The sequence below is a fragment of the Phalacrocorax aristotelis genome, chromosome 1 (assembly GCF_949628215.1).
Source record: "Phalacrocorax aristotelis chromosome 1, bGulAri2.1, whole genome shotgun sequence".
Lineage (NCBI taxonomy): Eukaryota > Metazoa > Chordata > Aves > Suliformes > Phalacrocoracidae > Phalacrocorax > Phalacrocorax aristotelis.
This window is the reverse complement of record NC_134276.1, coordinates 170,539,730-170,557,633: the sequence shown is the minus strand read 5'-3', so window position 1 is coordinate 170,557,633 and position 17,904 is coordinate 170,539,730. Positions and strand designations below refer to the sequence as shown.

The following is a 17,904-nucleotide window of genomic DNA, read 5'->3' as shown; positions in this document are numbered from 1 at the left end:
AAGATCTTTTTGGAGACCATGTTTGAAACAGGCAATATTTCTGCCTCTAAACTTTGCGGAAGTATTTAACGTTCCTCTTTTTGGTGCATAATTGAGATTATGCAAATGACGCTATTTGCTAAAATGGTTAAATGACCTTGATTTTTTTCAAGTACTTTCCACATGCATTTTCAATAAGACTAACATTAAACAGAGCTAAATTTTTTAATGTTAAAAATTGGAACACATTATTTTTCTATTGATGGTGGTTACACACTTTATATTGCAGGATATAGGAAGAATCACAGACTCTGGTCACAGTATAAAGCACTTTTACATCACTGCCTCTCGCACCACATTTGAATTATTTCTGCAGCAGAAACATGAGGGTAAGTAGGGAGAATGGTGGAGACCACCTTTTTCTGAATGTTATTCTTCACAATCTTGGCAACTGGCTTTCTGTCCTCCCTGTGGTAAAAACCAACGTTTTTGAAGCTGCTTATTCACAGGTATAATTGTCTTGGGACTGTTTTAAAACCAGAATAGGTGGGGAGGGGGGGCGGGGGGGAAGTGTTCAGAGATGCAAAACATTTTGTGCAACATTCCCTGGAGTAATTAGTCACTCAGTGAAACAGTCTGTAATGCAGAGCAGCATTTTGTCTTGAATGAATTTAAAGAGTGAAAAATACAAGTTGCTTGAGAGACCACTGGTGAGTTTAATATTCTCAAAATTAAACATCTACATCTGCCAATGAAGATGTATGAGTGCTCTGGCAAGATATAACTGCAGGCAAACCTACATGGCCAGCTGCAGATAGTCCTGCATACCGCACTTGCATTCCCCTGGCCAGAAGCACGCCAGCTGCGGTAAGGAAGCCATGCAGCCTTCTTGCAGGAGGCATATTAAATCAAATTCAGTACTTTGCTAACATGACTGTACAGCTTCTGGACCGGAGGTTTTTTATTGTTGTTAGGTATGGGGGTTTTTATGCTTGATTTGCTGAGTGCGTAGGCAGATAAGCCTGACTCTGCCTGGACACGTCCCTGTAGCATGACTGAAATGAGGCAGAAGTCCTGTGGGAAAAAAGGATGTGATCATTTAACTTAAGCCTGTATTATAATCACATGTATAAAAGGCTGAATTAATGTTGTGCAGGCAACTTTAATATTGACATTCTCCAACTTTTTTGAAAGGATATCGCAATTTTAATAAAGTTCTTTTAATATCTTGTGTGTGTGTATAATCTCACACACCTATATAACTGGATGTTCTTTTAATCTATTTAATTGTCTAATGTTTTACAAATACCTATTAAATTTTCTGCTTTGCTATGAATTTGAAACAATGCTCTGAGGAATACCATTAATCATGTGTTATGTAAAAAAACTTACTTCCATCTGTTGACTTTAACTGAGATGCCTGACAATATCAGTGATTGCCCTTTGATTCTTGATTTCGGAGAAAAGATGAAAGAGGAGGGCCTGCTTTCACAACTGACTGCTGGTGATTAATTTGTAGAATTGTTATGTTCCCATTCCTTTCTAAGAAAATATAATCTTTTTTTCCTGCTGCTCCCGGTGGTTATCATTACCTAGTCCAAACTCTGCCGTGTCAGTTACTGTTCCAAGAAAATGGCATGGCTGATACTGAACTTGCTACTCTGGATGAGGTCATCCTACTGCTATATATTATGCATCGATAATATTTGCACTATTATACTCTACACATTTTAATGCAGCCAGATTGTTTACTTTTAGGACACATAATTTAAACAGCTGCAAGCAGAATTTTTTCTTGACATTTCAAAACATTTTTATAAGCAGTTATGATTTTTAGAGCCCTATTAATGCTTATCAGTACTTCAGATCATTCTCTTTGTTGTAGTTCTTTTTGAACTTGCAACATAGAATTTCGAATCCTCTTTAATTTCAAATTCAATTAAAATTCAATCATTTCAAATCTTGTTTGTTAAATCCTTTCAGAAGTCCTAGTAAGCTTCTCTGTGCTATGCAGAGCAACAGATTTTGGATCACTTGCAAATTTGTCTGTTCTCATTGTTAAATTCTATTTGCACAGTTATTAAATGTGTAAAGTATCAGTCACAGCACACAACTTTAGAATATTTATTCTGGATAAAAAATTAATAATACTGATTCCTAATTTTTTGCTAGACATTCATGAAGCATTCATGAAAATGTCCTTGTGAGGTTATTCTTCACAAAAGGTACCATACAAAAAAAAAAAAGCAGGAGCATCTATCTAAGAATATGAAATAAACACAGAGGTGGAAAACAACAGTGGAACAGAATGAAGACAAAATGCTGCTTGACAGTGGTAGGCATGCAAAGTACAATGGAGTCCTGCAGAGCTTTTAAAATTATTATAAGAAGTGTAAAGCTGAGGTATAACTGACATATTAAAATGAAGTTAACTTGACAAGGAAGAGAAATTCAGTACCTTAAGCAATTCTCAGTATTAGCCACCTTTGTATAGCATTACATATGTTTATTAAAGATGGGAAGAAAAGCTAAGCTGAATGCAGCTTTACTTTTTGTTACTTGATAATTTTTAATTTAATAGTTTCCCATTATAGCCCAACCTTTCTGTGTCTTTATTTTTGTTCTTGCACAGCTCCATTATCAGTGCCAGATTTGCAGCAGAAGAGAAGGACGGAAAGAGGAGCTGGACTTCTAACCTTTCATTAGCACTATGAGAAACATCCATCTTAATACGTATCTTTTAGAATATCTATTAGCATTACTCTAAAAATTATTATTTGGGAATATATGCAATAAATTCCATATAGTCTTCTACACACTAATGCTCTGCATACGGAGATTTTTACTTAAATTATCTGATTTCTGAAGGAAATGTGGCATATTTTACTCTCTTTAATTTAGCCCAGAATTTTTGCTATTAGTATTTTTAGCTGATTTCTTCAACACTAACAGTAGTTTGCTTAACCTGTATTGTCAATATACAGAGAATGTAAGAGGAACAGTACAGAATCCAATCCTAGGACAGAAAATACTATGGGTTAACCCATCAAACTGTGAAGAAAAATAGAGCAAAACAGTTCTGCACTCTAAACTAAGTAAATATAGCTTCTGTGTTTTAAGGATTGTCATGCTGGCCCCTATTGACCTGTGAAAATGTGTTAGTTTCAGCAAGTAAATATACTACTTGAAAGGTCAGGTCACAGACAATTCAACTCAAGAATCAGTAACGAGTGAATCTAAACAGTCATCAGATCCCAGAAAGTTTTCAGGGGAAAGGTTATCAGTCAAAGCACAGGAGTACACCATTGGTTTAGAGTGAAACTCTTTAACAAATGACTTTTCCATTCTAAATGTTTTCTTAATTGTGTGGCAATAATTACTCGAGGGGATGTTAAGACTGGAAAATATGAAAACAGCAATTGAAATGTACAAGCAAGAAAAGAGAAGGGCAAGAAGAAGTTTTTCAAAGAGGCATTCTTTCCTTCCTTAAGAGTAAAGTGGAGCAAAACCTCATATTTAACTCCTTAAATGAATACACCAGATTTGGCAAGAGAAATAGCTGTAAGTAAAGTAATTTCTAAGTCTGAGAGGTGGTGGGCATATTCTAATTCATTTAAGTGATGATAAGTTTACTTCTATGGGTTTTTTTAGCCGTACCTATTTTAAATCAATGGGGTTCTTATGTGATCTCAATAATACCCTTCATTGTCTCAGTGCAGAGCTAAGACCCAGATCCAGACCCAGCTCAGCTAAGTTTGGGTAATTGAATTATGTATGATAGGAGTTCAGTCACTCTATGCTTCCTGGAGTCAATGGAGAATGAGAGGTCCTGCAAGGTACATCTCCCACTATGACAGCATAAATGCCTCAGTAAATGTCTCTCTCTCCGTGAACTCTAAGGACTGTAGGGAAACTGGACCCCTAATTTAGGGATCTGCATTAGGTGGGACAAATCTTGCCTTAAGGCCCCAATTTTGGTGCCTGAGTTGAACTGAAGTTAGATGTTAGATAGCCTAAATTAGTTTATATGAGTATTTTGCACTGAAGAAACTCACACAAAGTTATGTAGGATATTTACCCTTTTAGTGGCTAAAAACTTAGACAAAAGAGCAATGGCATCCCTATATTAGAGGTGGGGAACATGGTCAAAAAGACTGAAGAACTGATCAAAGACTCAGGAGAACTTCCTCCCTCTTCTAAGGATTTCAGTTCTTTGCCCAACGTCAGTCAAAACTGTAGATCAGAGAGACAAGTCTGAAGCATGAACTTGTGACTCTCCCATCTTATTCTTTAAGCACAACATCAGCCTTTAAGCTGTGGAAGACAGTGCAGAAATCCTGCATTATCAGCTTTTTTACAGTTTTGGCAACCTTACTTTACATTTTCTGTTTGCAATGGAGTATTTTAATCGTAGTGCAATGGCTATGGCCATAATTCTTCCTGCTAAGTTCTACTGTTAAATAAAAGATACCGTTATTGCTGATGTGAATGAAAAGCAGTTACTATGAAAAGCTATTGCTTCATCAGCAGTAATGTAAAAATAATTCTATCTTCAATATTTATATGAATATTGTTGAAGTATTGAAAATTACTTGACTTATAATTCTGATTTATATGGATACAAATGTAAAAGCAACTAAACTTCCAGCTATCTACCATGCACAACATTGTTAGGGCTAATTTGTACATCTGGGGAACTGAGCTTTGTTAGCTGTGTTAGCTCTTTTAGCTCACTATGATAGACTTATGTGAACTGGAAGTCTTGTTTCCTCACCTCTGATGTGGCAGCTTCTGTGGCTGGTTGTGGTACTAATACCTACCGTAATCACACTAAAAAGAGCTCTGTTGTGCCTGGCTTTGGCTGGAACAAACCATACCATTCCTTTCCAAAATAATATGATGTTTATTTACAGAGTCCTTGGTTAATGGAGTATATAACAAGCAAGTTCCTACTTAAGATTTCTGAAAGGAAAATAGACATAAAATGTAGTTCTGGTAAAGATTTCCAGTCTTCTTTTATTTCAATGGTTATTTTTTTGAGCAGTCATTGGTTGTTCAGTATGTGGATGAGTAAATTCTGCCTCTCCTTTAGGTGAAATAGATAATTTAATGCATTTTTCTCAATGAACTACTAAGAACAAACTGAAATGAGAGCTTCACTAATTCATCCAGTGAAAAAATACCTGTGTATTCTTGATAGCTTTGGTTCATTCCTCATCAGATATACTGCAAATTTCTGGAGTAAAGTATGTGAAATATTAAAAGCTGTTCTATTTGTTGTTCCTTGAACACAACGTATCTACTCTCAATGTCTGTAGAATCAATTTCCTTTTTAAGAATATGTAACTGCTGAGTCCAAAAGTCCAGATACCCTTCCAGCTATGCAGGACTTTGAATATGAGGAAGTCCTAATTCCCTAGGAGATTAAAGGGTTCACTAAATGATCATTGCGTAATATCATCGTGTGTTAACTCTGAAGTGTAAAATTAGAGATAGAGCTATCTCTGCAAAAGGACCTGGGTATTATAATGTCTCCCTGTGCTTTTAAGTACAGGATATTCATCCACAAAACCCCACCTTAGCTGCTGACTGAACCACAGAAGCAAGTTACATTCTGCAGGCACTCTTGTTTTTACCACTGCTTGTCTGGAGTGCGTAGGTTCATGAAGGAGCCTTGGATATCACAGCACGGACTGATTCTATGCTTTAATAATTGATTATCTGACAGACTTAGAGCATCCAACTTAGGGACCTTTCTGCTTTGCATGGCATGTCACTCACAATGAAAAGCAGGGGACATCTAAAATACCCACAGACAAAAGATGTTTTGCTCACCTGTAGGGTTTAGGTGCCTCATAAGTAAGACTTAGTGGTTAAATAGCTTTTTTCAAGAATGGATATAGACACATAGGATTCAGATATCATTTCAGAGTTTTACACAAAGTATTACCAAGAACAAGGGTTAGAAATTAGCTTTTCCTTTTTGCCCGGTGAGTGTCCGAACCCCTAGGAGTTTGCATTTACTTTTGCATCTGATGAAAACTTCAGTGTTTAATCCAAAATAGAATACCATCAAAAGAAGGAATGTGCTCCATCACACTGCATAGCCTGTTGTTTGGACTATCTCCTAAGGTAAAAAAATGTTCAAATCACTGCAAGAAATATTTGAACTTGTTCCCCACCCAAGGTAGATATGATAATTAGCAAGTAGTTGACTAGAAAAAGGAGCTTTTTCTACATTTTAAGCAATTTCTTGAGAGAAAAGACAGGAGAGGATTTAGGGCTACAAATCTTGATTAGGGAGGGACATATTCCTTCAGCCAGCTATACAAACAGAGGAAAACAGTTTTATTGCTATTCCTTTGTGTTTGCTATTGGACAGCTATGGTAAACCACCACTTGCTCTGTTGCCTTCTCAGATACCACTCTCAGACTGTTAGCATCTTCTGATTGTTGTAGAAGCAGTCCAGGAGCACACTGTAGGAGCTAGTGGGGTGCAGATGCTGTGGGTGATTGAGGGGTGCTGCAGTGTTCTCCCTGAGGACACTCTTCTTTTTTTTTTGCAGCTTCCTCCTGCTTCGATGCAGTTCACTCTGCCTGGGAAGAAATGCTATGGCTGTGTGAGGGGATACAACTGCCCCCTGAACATAACAACACCCAACAGCAAGCCCCCCTCCCCCCTGCTTCTTCCTTTACCCAACTTCATAGAACGTGTTTCTTTGCAACATGCCTTTCCTGAGTTCACAAATAGCTTACACGCCCGACACTTTCGGATGGGCAAAGGGTGCAGGGACCTCCCCATGGAGCTCTCTGACCCTGGCATAACCTTCTGAACTGTGTCACAACTGGGGTACGCCTGAGGCTTTCTCTTTTGCCTCCTGAATAGTACCAGTCTTTGTTGCCCTATTGGCCTGTGCTTGAATGAATCTTTTGGGTGAATGACGTATTCCTTGACATTATCCGTGTTGGTTTCACAGAGAAGGATATTAAAATGACCTAGACTTATTATTCACGTGATAGCCACTGATAAAACCCCTGTATTTACTAAATACTATCACACTGTGATACATGACAGCCCACATTTATTATAGGCAATACGTTGGCTTTTAGAAAATGCTTTCTCTTTTCAAACAGCAGGGCTTTACAGGGAAATACATGAATCTCTGCTTTTGCAATTCTTATAGCCAAAACTGGATAGAAAAATAAAGCAAAAGATAACGAACACAGAACTCGTGTATTGTTGGAGAGGCAAGGTCTATCCAGAAAGAAGTACAAACCCCCTACATTTTACATATCTTAATGTTTAAAATGAAATTACTGTGCATTGTGTATCATCACACTCACAAAAATCCTACCTTCCTTCAAAAAGTATTAGCTTGCATCATAAAGCATATATTTTAGATTGCTTAACTGGCATGGTACAGATACATCTGGCTTTTTTTTACTCAATCTTAATATTAAATAAAAATATTATTTTAATATGAAAGACATGGAAGTTGTGTAATTTCCTATTTTTGAAACAGGGAAAACTAAAAAAGCCACAAATATTGCTGAATTGACACTAGGATGGTTAAGTAGGAGGCTTGAAAACCTTACATTCTACATAAAAACCTAGCCATGTGGGCTAAGCAGGTAATTTACAATTCAGTCATGATTATACCATGAACTCTAAAAAGGTGAAAAAGCGCCTAAACATATAGCACTGAGTTTAATGAATTAATGGAATACATTCATATAGAAGGTACAGAAAATTAAGTGTCTATGATTGACGTGACCTTTTTCACATGTCAAAAGGAAGAAGTGTACAGTTTACAGTATGAATAGGATATGGGTGGTTAGTTCGCTTACCTGCCTTTGAGAAATGCCAGACTATGTGGCTTTCTTGTGAGAGGGGGAAGATAAGACCATTCTGAGGTGAATTATTTCTTATAATGTACTGAGAGTCTGGGTCCATATCATGGTTTTAGTCATTACTGACAATCAATTTATCTGTAAAGTGTATGCTATAACTCTAGATTAACTGCATAATTATGTTACCATAAAGAGTACTGTAATATAATGGCACACACATATATTAAGAAGCTTAAAACAGAAAAAATTCCTGATAAGGCTGTCATAAGAAATTTTCTTTCTACTTTCAAAGACAATGAACCATACTCTTACTGAACATTTGGGTACGTAATTATGTTATGCTAGAAGGAATTACTGAAGTAGTGTGACTCCTAGGAATCCTCGTACATTTAAAGTTTAATGCTTATTTTAGGGTCAAATAAAAGGATCAACATCATGCTTGGTTACATCAGCGGAGGTATAGAGCCATGAGCTCAGTTAGAAACTGATATTCAGGCCTGGTATTTCTTTATGACCCCTTTGTTTCTATTTACAATGGCAAATTATTAGGGACCTACCAGTGAAGCCCATTGGTGTTTCCTGAATGATCTCTTAGGTATTTTAAATAATTACTCAATAAAAGTGTGAATTTATCCAGGACGTCATCTTCTTAACTAACCCAATAATTGGGTTAGTCCAATAAAGCAGCACTGAAATGATAGGAGATTCCAACTGCTACCACCAGAAAGGGAAAGACTGTGTGAAAATGATAGCAACAAAAGTGGTTTACCATCTGAAAACTGTGAGAAGCCTAAATGGCTCAATCTGTTTGGCTTTTAAATACTATCAAACAGTCTTTTGTTTTTAGAATTTAAATACCCTAGCTGTGAGAAACAATAGAATGGAAAAGATTTCTTTTCTGTCCTAACAGAGAGATAACAAGCACTCGTGGCTGGAAGTTAAAAAAATAAGGTGAATTTGTAATTGAAATTTGTAATGGCTTTTGTTTCAACAGTGATTAGACATTTTCTATCTTTTCCTGTCTTCAAGTCAAGAATGGATTTATTTTTGAACATTTGGAAATCAATGGTATTTTCAGTCTTAATTCCTATGAATTTATACATGAGTCCTCCATGCAGACATCACTAATGGCAGTACGAGGCTGACATTTTGCTTGCGGGTCTCACAGATATTTTCTGACAGCAGGGCTGACAGGAATAAGACTCCATTGAATATTATGGAACAGGGTGATTTTTAATTGGCGCTAACTCTTATGCCTGTTTTTCCATTTTAATTCTCTTTCTGTCTTTAATCCATACCTTTTTCCACCTTTGCCCTTACACCATGTTTTTTCTCAGTCTCTGCTCTTCAGCTATTTCACTTCTGTCACAGCAATCTTGCTGAGCTGGGCTCCATCTCACTGCCCAGAATCTGTTCCATCTTTTTACTTTCCTCCTCCTCACCCCAACTTTCTAGACCAGTTCATTCCAGTGGCCCTCCCACATCCCAGTTCTTTGATGAACTTGTCTCTCCATATCTTACTCCAACTATTTTCCATACGGTGTTTTCTGATTTTATGTTAATAAGCAACCAATTGCTTCTATTCCTACCTCTCCTTCTTGCTAAGCCACAGTAATTCCCTTTCATTTCCTCTATTGCCTTCCAGGCTCAGATGCAGTTCTCAATCTCAATACATTTTGTAACATATTTCTTCTCCTTGTGAGAAAGATTTTTCAGTCCCCATAAGGTAGTTTCCGTCCACTTGTCAGGGTACCAGGGGCTTGCACTTCCTGATGTCCATTTGTGTGCTTGTGTCCATCCTTCACGCCTCTCAGCCCTGGACTGTGTACACTCAGTCACTCTAGAGACGGAGCAAATGCAGACTTGTCACATGTGCAAGCCCTTAGGTGGCAGAATATGATAAATTCTTCTTTGATGATGGAACATGATCTTTCTGACTAGCATTGCCATCAGCAGAGGGATGTGAATATGCCTCATGAGCATGAAGATTTTATCTTTTAAAATGAAGGTCTCTACTAAAAGTATGCAAATTCAAGGTTTTTTAACTCAACAAAATTTGGGGGACCAAGGAAAAGAACCATAGTTTTAGAAAGCTTTTGAAGGTGAGAATTTAGCCTCATATGCCTCTCCATTTCTCAGACCAGTACAGATTACGGGTAAGACTTTCAGGCAGCATGAAATTATGCCAGATGCTAAAAGCTCCTAATGGGGCACTTGGACAAAATCCTAATACAATGCAGTTCAGTCACATTCATTTTTGTAGTCGGCCCCTATGAAGATGGGTACAAGGTTTTGACAGCTCTTTTCCTCAGTTTTGAGGAAATCCCTCTCTAGAAACATGTGACCTATGTTTACCTCCTTTACAGCAGGTGCATAGGCAACAGACTATCTCAAAGTTGCAGGACTTTTCAGCTAAATACTAACACTACATTTTTTGTGCTTTTTTTAATGTTTATTTTTTGAAATCCATCCCTGCATACAAGCCATTTCCTCCTCTAACTTGGCACCACACCAAAACCACTTTCTTCTCAGTTGATTCTTCTAAACATCTTAATGGCTATGTCAGCTTCCTGTAATTGTTCCTCCAGTATAGGATTTCCTCCATCCCCTCCTACTACCTCAGGCAATGTCCTTCTGTTTTATGCTTTAAAATGCTTGGACAAGAGACACAGACAAAAAGAAGAGACCAGTATATATCAAATGCAGGTACTCTTAAAAAATAAATGGAAAAAGCAGAGACCCGAACTATTCTTGCACTTGCTAGGTTTGCTCAGGATCTGTGAGCAATCTGGTGCCTTTAAACAGTTGCTTTATAATGACGTCTCAGGAAAAGGAAAAGGAAGCATGAGAACATTGATGAATAACCAAAAATAAGGTAGTGATGTAAAGAATAAAAAGACTAGTTGTATTATAGTAACTTCCATTATTATTTAGCATTTAGGCAGCGATTTGAAAACCTGAATTAACTCTCCCAACCTTCCTACCAGCTCTCACAGTGAGAACTATCATCTTCACTACACAGTGGACGTCACATAAGAACAAAGTCTCCAATGGCATGAATGTCAGTAGTCTTAGTTCCAATCATTATATCAGCAGCAAATTTAACTTGAAAGATAAAGATACTTGGTTAAAGCTGTACAAAGTCTCTACAGCAGAAATTCTGCAGATCCCAGCTTACAACCTGATCTCCCAACGCATCCCCCTTTCTGGAGGATTTTATAGGTTTACAGAAGTACATTGTATTTTGTGTAAGAAACTGCTCGTCATGAGGATACAGATCACAAAAATATTACATCACCCTGGAAAAGTGATGAGTCCACTGAACATCAGTGTATCTGAAAAATATCTAAGACAATTATGTTGCCTCAGCACACAGCCCTTTGAAACAGTTACACAAATGATTAGTTCAATAGGAAAGAGCTACTAACCGACACAGTGGCCTTTCTGTGCTAGGTGGGGTCCCATGTTTCATAGACTGATCCAATCTTTTTGCCCAAGATCAATGACTGCTTTCCATGTCCTGGCTACTCTCCTTTGCTGAGAATGACAAGTGTTGCTCATAAAGGGGAGTGGGGGGTGGGGTAGGGGGAACCAGCCTACCTTCCAGCACCTCCATATCACCTATCAATTAGCTAGTGTACTGTACTCACATGGAAGTCACTTTGTTGTGTGTGCAGGTTCTCTGCTAAACTAATCTCTACTAAAATGCCATCTGGCTCTAAAGACTCCTACAGCATAAAGTGCTTGAAGTGACCTCAGTAACATACCTGCATACTAAAAGTATTTTTGTGAGAATGGTCTTGTTCACAATACTGAGACAGGAGGCACCTGAGCCTTGCTGAGACCCATAGACTTCATGTTCTTCAGTCTATCCACGTACACAGTTAAATTGTGTGGGTTTTTTCTGAAGAGGCCTCTCTGGTCAGGCCTTGTACAAGTTGTGGAAGGGGCAGTGATGCTAGGCAATCAGAAACCTCAAGTAGGTTGTGGGATACTTGAATTCACAACCTTCTGCCTGCAAGGACGTAAATGTCGATGTTCAATCATTAAGACCAGTGTTCCAGCAATCCACCAGGACAGAATGTCCTAGAAAGCAGGAAGCTTCTGCAATGTCTCTTGCTAAAGCTCTCCTATCTCATTGTGTATAACCATAAAAGAGGTAGAAAGTCCAGTATCTCATCAATCAAATAAGCAATTGTCAACAGTAGCTATGACCCTTAACTAGCTTATCCAAGAACTTTCTTTCTGTCTTTTTCCCTACAATAGTTTTTTTTTTCTATAAATTTAAGTATCTTGTATAAATAAACTGTAATGTCAGGTGAGTCAGGTCTCACTGTGCATAGAAACAGAAGGACATGAATGTGAGTTGTGTGAGTTTGTCTAAGTACAGAGTATGGCAAAAAGTTAAGTAATTAAAGACACAAACTGGTTGCTTTCACTTTTAAGTGCACATGATAAGATAATATGTGAAGCTGTTGAATGATAACTCCTGAATTTTCATTATAGGAAAAAACAGGCTATGCAATCTGAGTTTTATATCTTACACTATATTCTTATGATTTTAACTCTGACTGGAAGAGAGAAAGAGATGATGGTTCATGACCTCAGGATCCTCCATTGACCACACAAATACGATTTTTTAGAGGAGAAGGAAACAGCATACTTAAGAGCCTAAATGGTGAAAGAAACTCTTACATAGTGCATTTCGCTTAAAAATGCATAAGTGAAATCTGCCTGGAGGATGAGAAATTCAAGTGTGAAATGGGCGCGGCTACAGTTGCAGATTTAATAAGACATGAATTTGTTTTTTCCTTCAGTGTGTAGTATTGGCATGTCTGTGGCTGCAGGCACATAAGAGACTGAATATAATTGAGGTGCTGGCAGCAGACAGAGAATTGTAGTATATTAAACATTTTTTTGTAATTAATACACTCTTGATTATACCTTTTTTAAAAAAGTACTGGTGAATCTCAGGCTTTATTTAATTGTATTTTGTTCCATTACAGATACTTCCCATACCATCAGCAAACTCATCACCTTCAGTAGTGTAGTAAATACTGTGACACACTCTGTCAGATACGATTTGTTTTCTCTCTCCTGACATAGGGGAGGAATTCTGTTCTCGGTGAAGTGTTTAGTTTTCTTGGTCTGTTTTTAAAAATCCATTATGCTCTGAAATGCATCTGTGGGTATGACCCGCTCTCATGAATCATGCTCAGCAGGTCAGCTGGAATTGTAGATGACAGTCCTTAATCCAGACCATGACTAAGCCTTTCAGGTGTACTAGTACCAAATGGCTGAATGCCTTGCATAGAGTGACTAAGGCTAGGTGTACAAAAGGATGGAGATATATAAAGCTGAAATAATAATTTCCTACTCTGATGTCAGTGCTGCTACAGGAGACAGAAATATACTGACATGGTGAGAAATGACAACTGTGTTGAAAGGGCAAGGTACTTAGGTTTCCTTCTCTACAATCGTGGTAAAGGTAATCAAAGATGCATTGTGATCAACGCTATTACCAGATACCTGCTGCAACTGTAAAATCAGGTAAGCTTACAGAAAGAACTCACTACGTACAGCGCTGCCTTGGACACTCACGTGTCTTAAGCATGTGAGATCAAGCAAAAGTCCTCCAAAAAGTCTTTTAAAAAAGATGAATACAGTCTAGTTATCCTCCAGAAAGAGAAAATTCACAACCTTCCGGCACGATCCATCTGCATTCTCTTTCACTCCTTTTGTGACTGAATACCTTCACAGAGTTTCTCTGAGGAAATGAGATTTAAGAGCAATTCTCCATTATTGTCTATGTACGGCGGCAAAAGGCATTAACTTTTCTCCCAACCAGGAGACATGAACTCAGCAACCCACTTTTCCTCCATTTACAGACTCGGACATTCTTTGAATGTCCAGATCTGTAGACTCTGGTGGCTTGCTATTCATAAAAAGCTGTTGACTTCAGGAGGGAGGAGAAAGAGACATAGTAAACTGAGAGCTCAATCTATGGGTAGATCTTGGTGGTATCTCAGAAGCCTTATGTCATGAAAACAGATCCCACCATAAGTATTAGGCAAATGAAATTCACACCTTCTTGTGACTTCAGCATGATCTCTACATAGCAAAAAGTGTAGAAGTTCCTCAGGTAGTGGGTGATTGTATGGGGACAAGAGGGAAATGGTTACTATGGAAGAAATAGGTACTAAAACCATTTTGATGGATCACAGAAGGTGGAAATTTTTCAAAGAGAAGAGCTGAAAAAGAGTCAACGGTGAAACTGTCATATTGTGACCTTGTCCACCCTTTATAAAATATCTGGTAGCAACAGGTATCCTCAGGCCTTTCTTCTTCCTGTTATTTTATTATCTATCAAACAGAATGCATTTTTTTAATTAGGCAGGATTCAGCCCAATATGGAGGCATGAGTAAATAACACAGCTGATAGCAATGACACTAATCTCCGACTTAAGCTGGGTGTGTCCCAAACTTTGTTGCTAAACTTGCAGTTGCAGGTTTAGCAGTTGCTTGAAGCTCACAACTGCAGGTTCTTCAAGGCAAGAACTGCTTTTTACTATGTATTTATGCAGTGCATGTGTTTATGACATAATGGGCCCCAATTCCATTTGGCACCTTTAAGTGCCTTTATAATATAAATCTTAATTATAATATAAGCTTTTGGGACAGGATCCAAAGGATTTCTCTGTGTGTGAGGATGTCTGTGTATGCCACAGTGTACTGGTCCCCAATTCTGATTGTGGCCTTTGAACTCATTTGTAGTGAGATGCAGCTGAAAGTCAAAATAACAAAACCATTAATAATAATAGCAGTGGGAGGACATAGCACTGTATGGTAGAGAACACACAAGAGGACTGCATGGGTTTAGATCTGTGTTATGATAATGAAGCCTAGGTGCTGAGAGCTATGATTTCTACTCACATACCTTGGGTTTCAGCCAAGTCAGAGTTCTAGGGAAAATTAGCTCTTGCTGGAAATTTCTTGAAGTATTTTTGGTACCAGTCCATATAGAAAGCAAGTTTAGAAAAAGTGTTTAAAATCTGTGGGTCCATGACGGAAGCCTGAGGTCTTTGGGAAAATAAAATACAGGGCAGTTCTGGGGAGAAGTCTGGGGATGCACTGGCTTTTGAGATATGGGCACGTAGGGGCAGGAACAGTATTTATGTTTTTTATATACGTGTTGTGAGTGTTTATTTTTCTTCTTCAGAAAGTCAAACCTCAAAGTTAAGGCCATCTCCAGTTTAAGCCACTATGGCAGGTCCATAGAAACCATAGTGCTGGCAGGATTACTAGAGGAATGTGTTCATCATCTGTTCCTTACTCCATCTGTTCAAACAGAAGTGAGAGAGCTGTCAGTGCACTGACCTGCACATACTGCCTGCAGGTGGCTGTGGAGCAATGACAGACAGCACTGGCTTGTTTCCTTCCCTTGAGCTCCCCAGTATTTTGTAGATAAAATCATGGTGCTGCTGCTGTGGCATAATGGAAGAGGATCCCTTTCCCATGTTTTCCTCTATGTCAAAATTTAGCTGCAGTTTAGCCATTTTATTGCCATAATGCTCTGTGGAACCACTGAGCTTTCTGCAGAGACACAAAGCCTACATCCCTGTTGCTAAATGAGACCGGAGCAGTTTTCTGACCCTGAGAGCAGGTGGCCCGGCCCAGCCACGTTATGTTACATAGCGCTTGGCCTCCTATGAACCTTGAAGTTATCCTTCTAGGTCTAAAACGTAACTATATTCTGTAATTTTTTTTTCAGTATAAACCACCTGAAAAATCTGGGTGTTGTGTTGGGTTATCATCAGAATGATGTTTTCATACATTGCTTCCTTTAGGGTACAGCATGAGGAATCTTTGGAGATGCAAACAAAGCTGGAATGATGTTGGAAGACTGTTGAGGCTGGAGGGAACAAAACCTGGTGTTATGGTGGCTATACTGCCTATTGGAATTGACCCCCAAATGGGCTATCCCTCCAGCCAGGCTTAGGCACCACTTCCCAAAGAACTGGCATAGGACAAAGCAGCCTGGAAGCATGACAGCAATTAAACAGTGTGCATGATCATCAGGCCAGTGCTCAAGCTTGTTCCTTGCCCTTGTTTTATTTAGCAGTATGGAAAGAGCTGAAATATCTACACACCCTAAGATTAGGTTGCCAGGGGAACTGCAAACATTGGGCTTAATTGACTGGGACACTTGACAGCACGTTGCTTTAATGCTGTTATGCAATGTTGTTTTTCACTAAATCTAGGGGTCAGTCTTCATATGTGGAGGTGGGTTAAGATGAAGAGCTCAAGAGACACATTGTAGCCATAAATATCCAGGGGTTTGGCGAAGTCTGAATAGAGTTCGCTGTCACTCCTTTGCTCTTGCTCTTCTCAAGCAAGGTCACCTTATCTCTCTTACTCCCTCAATTCAGGAGCCAGCCTGTCTTTGGTGAAGCTTTACTGCTGTTTCTGTTACTTTCTTTTTTTTTTTTAGATGGAAAAGCTCTTTTTAAAGCAGTCAGGAGGAAAAAAGGGAAGATCTTGGCTTACTGCCATATACCTTCTTTATGCAGACTAATATGATATAGAGCACTGGAACTGTGGGACAAAGAGCTGTGATCTTGCACTTGTCAAGTCATGCCCTTGGTGTTCTGCACTGACCCAGTGGGATCAGCAGTGTGGTCTTTTTTCAGCTGCTCAATACATGAGGTACTTCTGCACCCCATATGGTCTTTTTCCCTCCGTTTTCACCATCTCTGTCCTAAGGGATAACGGAGTGCAAAAGCATAGAAGGATTCTGATCTCAACCGGTGCTTAAAAGCTGTGCATACTCTGAGGAATTGTGTGCGTGCCTTTCTGCCTACATGAGTCAAATTGGCCTTTTCTTCCTGCTTCTGCCCATATTTTCAGCATTCCTGTCTAACAAAATTTATTTTCAAAGTCTCTTTTACCTGAGATCACACAATCTTGCTGTACTTTTCTGTGATTATCAGTTTCTGATCCTCTCTGTACCTAACCTTTTATCCTGGTTTGGGGCAGAGGGAGTGGCTCAAATGGTTAATATACCCTGAAGAACTTTTTCTCAGGCACATCCCTTCAAACCCTATGCCTCTAAATGCATTACAAAGTCAAATAAATTAAAACAAAACAAAACAAAACCAAAAAAACCTCAAAAACCAAAAAACAGGCTTGGCTAGAAATGAACTTTCCCAACTCACTTTTACAATTTAAATCATGAATCAAAGCCATTTGTGGAACACACCAAAGTTGCCGTGCCTCTGTGCTATTTATGACTGGTATGACCAATTGTAATGGAAGTACCTCTTTTTAGGAGGTGAATGAGACAACAGATGGGTGGAGAAGATGATGATTGCTCATGCTTCTCAGTCTTTACAATAGAAGGAACATTTGGTATATATGCCCTTCCATGCCCACTTACTAGCAATGCAGCGTGGGAAGGCTGGCACTGCGTATCTTTTCCGCTGTTTTTAATGAACTTTAACCTATCTGGCATATTCCAAAGCACAACCAAGAACTTTGAACTAAAGAATGGCAGAGGGAGAAATCATCAAGTAAAGCTTGATCCTCCCTCTGGATGCACCTCTGACAAGACCTACAATTTAGCTGCAGGATTTAATACTGGAAGACTGATGTGTTTACTGTAATGGCAGTAAATTGACTATCCAGAAAGATCTGTATATCTTTGCAGCACAGGAAGTGTCTGTGTCTGAGGGAGATAGAGGCAAGTTACATCTAAAGGCAGATAATCAGAACAAAATGATCACACTAAACCCATAAGAAATAATTAGAGAAATAGATCGGGAAGAGAGAAGGAAATATAGAGGCTACTTTGAGCCTCGCCCTTTTTTGTTTATATTGACCTGAAGTTGTGGTCTAATTTTAGAAAATGACATGGCCTTTTTGAGCCAAGAGAAGACTCCAAGAGAACAATTTTTCTTGCTACAGGCTTTTACTGAATGGAAAATCTCTTTTAGTGACAAGTAATGTGTTTTAAAGCAAAAAAAAAAAAAAAAAAACAAGAGAGTATTTCAGAAGCCTCTGCTATAAGTTGCCTTT

At 38.5% G+C, this 17,904-nt stretch overlaps 1 long non-coding RNA gene across 2 annotated transcripts in view; it reads left to right on the top strand.

Annotated features, from left to right (window-relative positions):
* Positions 1 to 3,285: 3,285 nt before the first annotated feature.
* LOC142051531 (uncharacterized) overlaps positions 3,286 to 17,904 on the top strand; it is a 64,695-nt gene continuing 50,076 nt past the window's right edge. For both annotated transcript variants that reach the window (XR_012658534.1, XR_012658533.1), the window contains exon 1: positions 3,286 to 3,540. This is a non-coding gene — a long non-coding RNA (uncharacterized LOC142051531). The remainder of the gene's footprint in view (positions 3,541 to 17,904) is intronic.